Consider the following 8,892-nt stretch of genomic DNA (forward strand, 5'->3'; position numbering starts at 1 on the left):
CGCAAATTTAAGCACTATCAACAAAACAAAACCCTCCTGTTATAAACGCTGAAGTTGTCTATGCAGCACTTGAATCGCACGCACATTTGCACTTAGTTGTTTCTGAGGAGAGAATCCAGTCAGCGAGCGCGCGCACCTAACAGAACTCTGGCATTTCAGTGAGGACTAATCAGAACACCGTTCATAACTCAATGGAATTGTGCAACGGTCGCACTCCAACTCGTCATATATTGACGGTTGGTAAGAGTGTCACAGTAAGATTTTTATTCATGCTAATGATGTTCGACTTTGCCAGTCGGAGATCACTAAAAATAACTTTAAAGAGTTGTGTGAACTTGCAAGCACGATGTCAGACACTGTAATATGCTCTTGTTAAGCATATGCTCGTGGTGACGAGATGCATAGCAGATTGTCATCACTCAATGGCTGGATGTCTAAGTGGTGCCAACAGCATAGACAATTGGACGAGCTTTTGGGGCAGACCTGACCTGTTTAAAAGAGATGGTCTTCATCCCTCCTGGGGTGGTGCTGCTCTTCTGTCTAGAAATATGGCACATAGTCTTAGTGTTTATACTTGACTAACTGGGGCCCAGGTCAGGGAGCAGACAGACTGGCTAAACCGACCGTCTGCTAGCTGCCTCCCGTCACAGAGGTCAGTTAATTCTCAGCACATAGAGACTCTTTCACCTAGATATCACACTATAGAGACTGTGTCTGTTCCCCGAACTAGAAAATACAAAAAACGTCCAAACCAAGTTAAGATTAACAATTTAATTGAGGTTCAACAAATAAAAAACAAATGCAATATGGATAAACAAATGATAAAGCTTGGCTTATTGAATATCAGATCCATTTCTACGAAAACACTTTTTGTAAATAATATGATAACGGATCATAATATAGATGTGCTCTGTTTGACAGAAACTTGGCTAAAACCTGATGATTACATTATTTTAAATGAGTCCACCCCCCAAGATTACTGTTATAAACATGAGCCGCGTCTAAAAGGCAAAGGGGGAGGTGTTGCTTCAATTTATAACAACGTTTTCAGGATTTCTCAGAGGGCAGGCTTCAAGTATAACTCGTTTGAAGTAATGGTGCTTCATATAACATTATCCAGAGAAACAAATGTTAATGATAAATCCCCAGTTATGTTCGTACTGGCTACTGTATACAGGCCACCAGGGCACCATACAGACTTTATTAAAGAGTTTGGTGATTTTGCATCCGAGTTAGTTCTGGCTGCAGATAAAGTTTTAATAGTTGGTGATTTTAATATCCATGTTGATAATGAAAAAGATGCATTGGGATCAGCATTTGTAGACATTCTGAACTCTATTGGTGTTAGACAACACGTTTCAGGACCTACTCATTGTCGAAATCATACTCTAGATTTAATACTGTCACATGGAATTGATGTTGATAGTGTTGAAATTATTCAGCCAAGTGATGATATCTCAGATCATTATTTAGTTCTGTGCAAACTTCATATAGCCAAAACTGTAAATTCTACTTCTTGTTACAAGTATCGAAGAACCATCAATTCGAACAAAAAAAACTTCCTGATGTATCCGAATTCCTTAGCATATCCAAATCCTCAGAACTACTTCTGTTGTTTTTTTTAGCATTTTAAATACAGTTGCTCCTTTACGCTTAAGGAAGGTTAAGGAAAACAGTTTGACACCATGGTATAATGAGCATACAGTATTATTCAAAATAATAGCAGTACAATGTGACTAACCAGAATAATCAAGGTTTTTCGTATATTTTTGTATTGCTACGTGGCAAACAAGTTACCAGTAGGTTCAGTAGATTCTCAGAAAACAAACAAGACCCAACATTCATGATATGCACGCTCTTAAGGCTGTGCAATTGGGCAATTAGTTGAATTAGTTGAAAGGGGTGTGTTCAAAAAAATAGCAGTGTGGCATTCAATCACTGAGGTCATCAATTTTGTGAAGAAACAGGTGTGAATCAGGTGGCCCCTATTTAAGGATGAAGCCAACACTTGTTGAACATGCATTTGAAAGCTGAGGAAAATGGGTCGTTCAAGACATTGTTCAGAAGAACAGCGTACTTTGATTAAAAAGTTGATTAGAGAGGGGAAAACCTATAAAGAGGTGCAAAAAAAATGATAGGCTGTTCAGCTAAAATGATCTCCAATGCCTTAAAATGGAGAGCAAAACCAGAGAGACGTGGAAGAAAACGGAAGACAACCATCAAAATGGATAGAAGAATAACCAGAATGGCAAAGGCTCAGCCAATGATCACCTCCAGGATGATCAAAGACAGTCTGGAGTTACCTGTAAGTACTGTGACAGTTAGAAGACGTCTGTGTGAAGCTAATCTATTTTCAAGAATCCCCCGCAAAGTCCCTCTGTTAAAAAAAAGAGGCATGTGCAGAAGAGGTTACAATTTGCCAAAGAACACATCAACTGGCCTAAAGAGAAATGGAGGAACATTTTGTGGACTGATGAGAGTAAAATTGTTCTTTTTGGGTCCAAGGGCCACAGGCAGTTTGTGAGACGACCCCCAAACTCTGAATTCAAGCCACAGTACACAGTGAAGACAGTGAAGCATGGAGGTGCAAGCATCATGATATGGGCATGTTTCTCCTACTATGGTGTTGGGCCTATTTATCGCATACCAGGGATCATGGATCAGTTTGCATATGTTAAAATACTTGAAGAGGTCATGTTGCCCTATGCTGAAGAGGACATGCCCTTGAAATGGTTGTTTCAACAAGACAATGACCCAAAACACACTAGTAAACGGGCAAAGTCTTGGTTCCAAACCAACAAAATTAATGTTATGGAGTGGCCAGCCCAATCTCTAGACCTTAATCCAATTGAGAACTTGTGGGGAGATATCAAAAATGCTGTTTCTGAAGCAAAACCAAGAAATGTGAATGAATTGTGGAATGTTGTTAAAGAATCATGGAGTGGAATAACAGCTGAGAGGTGCCACAAGTTGGTTGACTCCATGCCACACAGATGTCAAGCAGTTTTAAAAAACTGTGGTCATACAACTAAATATTAGTTTATTGATTCACAGGATTGCTAAATCCCAGAAAAAAAAATGTTTGTACAAAATAGTTTTGAGTTTGTACAGTCAAAGGTAGACACTGCTATTTTTTTGAACACACCCCTTTCAACTAATTGCCCAATTGCACAGCCTTAAGAACGTGCATATCATGAATGCTGGGTCTTGTTTGTTTTCTGACAATCTACTGAACCTACTGGTAACTTGTTTGCCACGTAGCAATAAAAAATATACTAAAAACCTTGATTATTCTGGTTAGTCACAGTGTACTGCTATTATTTTGAACAATACTGTACTCGCACCCTAAAGAGAGCAGCCCGAAAAATGGAGCGCAGCTGGAGGAAAACAAAACTAGAGGTATTTCGTATTGCTTGGTGGGTAAGTAACCTATCCTACAGAAAAGCTTTAAAAACTGCTAATACATTACAATACGTTACAATCAATTTGTTACATTCCAGTATCACATCCGTTGCACTGCACTACAGCTGGCATAACCTTCTGAAGGTGGTCAATGTATCTGTTGCAGTTTTTGTCAAGCAATTGCACCAAAAAGTTACAGCCCAGCAAACACGGAACATTCCCCTAACGTTCCCGTGTGGTTGCCATTTTGTAATTTTTTTTTTTGGGGAACCAGACAAGTACGTTCTAGGAACGTTCCCTGTAGGTTATTTTTAGGTTTAATTTGATAACCTTAGGAGAATGTTCTCGGAACATTCCTTGTAGGTTATTTTTAGGTTGTATTTTTATAAACTTAAGGGAAACTTCTATTTACGTTGAGAAAACTTTCCTGGATAACCAATAGGGAACATTCTGGCAACGTTCTGGGAACCAAAAACTAACATTCCCAGAATGTAAAATTGTTAGCTGGGAATGGCCTCAAGACAAGTTTGTTAAGTTTGAGATAGCGGGAAGGGCACATTGTTTAAAATGTTTGTCACCAAAGCCATTAATCCAGAGGGCGGGAGACTCAAAATATTAGCCTCAGCTATTTGCATTTTAACATCCTGATCATATGGATCAGATGATTTTTTTTGCTTTTTTTTGCATATCCCCACTCAATGATGCATCCACTGAGAAACCTGATGAAGGTCCTCTAGTTATTGGTTTACCTCAGTATTTGAATGAACTCCTTTTACATTATACTCCTCTACGTCCGCTATGTTCTCAAAACTCAGGCAATTTGATAATCCCTAGAATATCAAAATCAACTGCGGGCGGCAGATCCTTTTCCTATTTGGCGTCTAAACTCTGAAATAACCTACCTAACATTGTTCGGGAGGCAGACACACTCTTGCAGTTTAAATCTAGATTAAAGACCCATCTCTTTAACCTGGCATACACATAACATACTAATATGCTTTTAATATCCAAATCCGTTAAAGGATTTTTAGGCTGCATTAATTAGGTAAACCGGAACCGGAAACACTTCCCATAACACCGTACTTTCTACATCATTAGAAGAATGGCATCTACGCTAATATTAGTCTGTTTCTCTCTTGTTCCGAGGTCACCGTAGCCACCAGATCCAGTCTGTGTCCAGATCAGAGGGTCACTGCAGTCACCCGGATCCAGTACGTATCCAGACCAGATGGTGGATCAGCACCTAGAAAGGACCTCTACATCCCTGAAAGACAGCGGAGACCAGGACAACTAGAGCCCCAGATACAGATCCCCTGTAAAGACCTTGTCTCAGAGGAGCACCAGGACAAGACCACAGGAAACAGATGATTCTTCTGCACAATCTGACTTTGCTGCAGTCTGGAATTAAACTACTGGTTTCGTCTGGTCAGAGGAGAACTGGCCCCCCAACTGAGCCTGGTTTCTCCCAAGGTTTTTTTCTCCATTCTGTCACTGATGGAGTTTCGGTTCCTTGCCGCTGTCGCCTCTGGCTTGCTTAGTTGGGGTCACTTCATCTACAGTGATATCATTGACTTGATTGCAAATAAATGCACAGACACTATTTAAACTGAACAGAGATGACATCACTGAATTCAATGATGAACTGCCTTTAACTATCATTTTGCATTATTGACACTGTTTTCCTAATGAATGTTGTTCAGTTGCTTTGACGCAATATATTTTGTTTAAAGCGCTATATTAATAAAGGTGACTTTGACTTTGACCATGATCCCTGGAATGCGATAAATAGGCCCAACACCATAGTAGGAGAAACATGCCCATATCATGATGCTTGCACCTCCATGCTTCACTGTCTTCACTGTGTACTGTGGCTTGAATTCAGAGTTTGGGGGTCGTCTCACAAACTGCCTGTGGCCCTTGGACCCAAAAAGAAAAATTTTACTCTCATCAGTCCACAAAATGTTCCTCCATTTCTCTTTAGGCCAGTTGATGTGTTCTTTGGCAAATTGTAACCTCTTCTGCACATGCCTTTTTTTTAACAGAGGGACTTTGCGGGGGATTCTTGAAAATAGATTAGCTTCACACAGACGTCTTCTAACTGTCACAGTACTTACAGGTAACTCCAGACTGTCTTTGATCATCCTGGAGGTGATCATTGGCTGAGCCTTTGCCATTCTGGTTATTCTTCTATCCATTTTGATGGTTGTCTTCCGTTTTCTTCCACGTCTCTCTGGTTTTGCTCTCCATTTTAAGGCATTGGAGATCATTTTAGCTGAACAGCCTATCATTTTTTGCACCTCTTTATAGGTTTTCCCCTCTCTAATCAACTTTTTAATCAAAGTACGCTGTTCTTCTGAACAATGTCTTGAACGAACCATTTTCCTCAGGCTTTCAAATGCATGTTCAACAAGTGCTGGCTTCATCTTTAAATAGGGGCCACCTGATTCACACCTGTTTTTCCACAAAATTGATGACCTCAGTGATTGAATGCCTCACTGCTATGTTTTTGAACACACCCCTTTCAACTAATTGCCCAACTGCACAGCCTTAAGAGCGTGCATATCATGAATGCTGGGTCTTGTTTGTTTTCTGAGAATCTACTGAACCTACTGGTAACTTGTTTGCCATGTAGCAATAAAAAAATATACGAAAAACCTTGATTATTCTGCTTAGTCACATTGTACTGCTATTATTTGGAAAAAATACTGTATTTCGAAAGAGTTAAACCTGTATCCTGTTTTCTGGGTAACATTGAGAATATCACTATATATTGTTGACCAGTCTGACGGGGCTCATGCTTATAACATTAGTTTGGTGGAGTAGACTCATTTAGACCAAAATAATCATTTGGTTTTAGCCAGGTTTCAGTCAAGCAGAGTACATCAAAACTATTATCTGTGATCATTTCATTTACAATAACTGCTTTGGGTGTGAGTGATCTAATATTTATGAGCCCTAACTTTAAAAATGGTTTTTGTTCATTTATTTTACATTTTGCTGGTTTAATCACGGTAAGATGTTTTTCTAGATCCTACATTAAATTTATATTTTGACCTCACTATTCGGGGAACAGACACAGTCTTAATAGATTGGACAGCGCAAGTACTTTTATCATTTTAGCGGGCAGAACAAAACTCATCATAATAGTTATTTGAGAATTGGCTTCAGTGTTAGGGGTAACAAATTACAAGTAACGCAAGTTATGTAATCAGATAGATCAAGTAATTAGTAAAACAACACATTACTTTTTAATTTACAAGAAAATATCTGAGTTACTTTTTCAAAAAAGTAACACCAATTACATTTTTTTCCCATTTATTGACTGACATTCCCTGTCAGATGCATAATAGGCAAGAAGATTAGAGGCACAATTTGATGCACGGATGGAGGGCTCCCGCTGCGTCCGAAGGGAGCTGCGGCTCTGCTGCACTGGAAGGGACAGTCCCCCTTGTGACTTTTCTGCGGGTAAGCCTGATTGACCAAGGATCATTTTTAAGGGTTTTTGGAATAGAAGGTCCAACACAGATTTAGATCGAGCGTTCTGGAGTTGGACATAAAAAAAGAGAGCCTGATGAGGTTTAATTGGAGAATGGACATAAAGAATTTTACATGTAGTGGCCTTTCCTTTCTTGATCCATCTTACTTTGTTTAATGAAGTAAGCGATAGTCTTGCTATCAAGTATAGATGAATCAGAGAATTTTTCTGAGGCTCCTGCGGGAGTGAGAACTGCTGTGGCGGTGGGGAGATACAGAACAGGCTCCTGCGGGCACTGCTGGGATGGTTGGAGTGAGGATGGGCTGTTATGGATAGATAGGGGGATGTTAAGAGAGTTAGCTATGGCAGATAACGAGTTTGGGGATGGGCTGGCGTAAGAGGGGTTGGCTGATGAGGGTTCGGTGAACTTTTTTTTTTTCCATTCCTATATAATCGGTCTGACCATTAATAGGTCTTGGTGCCCTCTGCCTTCTGACAAATCTGGAGCTGGAGGCCACTGGACAGGAAAATGGTTAGTAGCATGAGGGAGCGGAAGAGTTGAGGACGCGTTCACGAATGGAGGCGGCCTCACGTTTGCTTCAGCTGCTGTAGCTGTGGGTCGTGGGAAGGGGCTGGGGTGTGTTATGTCTTGAAGAACCTGTGTAGCCTGCACGCACTATTAGCAGAGGCAGCCTAATGCTAATGTCTGCTACGTGAGTTGGAGGACGCTGAAAAGAGAAAGGGGGTTAAAAGTAACAGGATGGAAATACTGGGATGTGCAGTCCCGTGTTAGTAAAAGTAGCTTTGTGCTTGCTTTGGCTGCTGTAGTTGTTGGCTGCGGAAAAGTAGAAGGGTTAGTAACATTTGATGAGGCAAGCTAAAAATGTCTGGGTAGCCTACTGTGCTGCCAGCTTAGCAATTGGTTACCTGAATTGACAATTGCTCAAACCTTGTCCGCATTAATATGTTCCCATTGGAAAAGCATCTTTTCCTCTTGTTTTGGCCTTCAGGCCTTTTTAAATGGCCTCCAGAACAGATTATTTGGGATGCTGTTTTCCTGCTGCAGTATGGACTGTGGAAACAGAGGTTTTTGAAACAATGTAGCATGTTTAGTTTTGAAAAACAGTGTACCAATAGGCATGTCTATAGCCGTAACGTTAATTGCAGTAATGTGATATTCAAATTCAAGTGGTTTCTAAAGATATTTACTTGGCATGATTTTCATGTTACAGTCCTAAAAAAGACCACAGAAAATGTACTTTACTTACTGTCCTGCGGAAAAACACAAGGGTAGCTGCATTTTACTCTCATTTTACTCTCATAGTGCATGGCCGGCAGCCATATCACCCTGGAGCCCAAGACCGGTTTCCCACTGAAGCTAAGCAGGGCTGATCTGGTCAGTACCTGGATGGGAGACCTCCTGAGAAAACTAGGTATCTGCTGGAAGAGGGGCTAGTGAGGCCAGCAGGGGGTGCTCACCCTGTGGTCTGTGTGGGTCCTAGCGCCCCAGTGTAGTGATGGGGACGCTATACTGTCAACGAGCACCGTCCTTCAGATGAGACGTTAAACCGAGGTCCTGACTCTCTGTGGTCATTAAAAATCCCAGGATGTCTTTCGTAAAGAGTAGAGGTGTGACCTCGGCATCCTGGCTCAATTCCCTCATTGGCCTCTGACCATCATGGCCTCCTAACAATCCCCATATCTACTGATTGGCTTCATCACTCTGTCTCCTCTCCATCAGTAAGCTGGTGTGTGTGTGTGTGTGTGTGTGGTGGGCGTTCTGGCACAATATGGCTGCCGTCGCATCATCAGGTGGATGCTGCACACTGGTGGTGGATGAGGAGATACCCCCTGTCTATGTAAAGCGCTTTGAGTGCCTAGAAAAGCGCTATATAAATGTAAGGAATTATTATTATTATTATTATTATTAATTTTGTTTATGAACGAGATAAGCTATGTACCAGTTCATTTCATTCACGAACGAAATGTATCCGTTCATTCAACTCATTCGCAAA

Source organism: Carassius gibelio, chromosome A25 (assembly GCF_023724105.1).
Source record: "Carassius gibelio isolate Cgi1373 ecotype wild population from Czech Republic chromosome A25, carGib1.2-hapl.c, whole genome shotgun sequence".
In the NCBI taxonomy this organism is placed as follows: Eukaryota; Metazoa; Chordata; class Actinopteri; order Cypriniformes; family Cyprinidae; genus Carassius; species Carassius gibelio.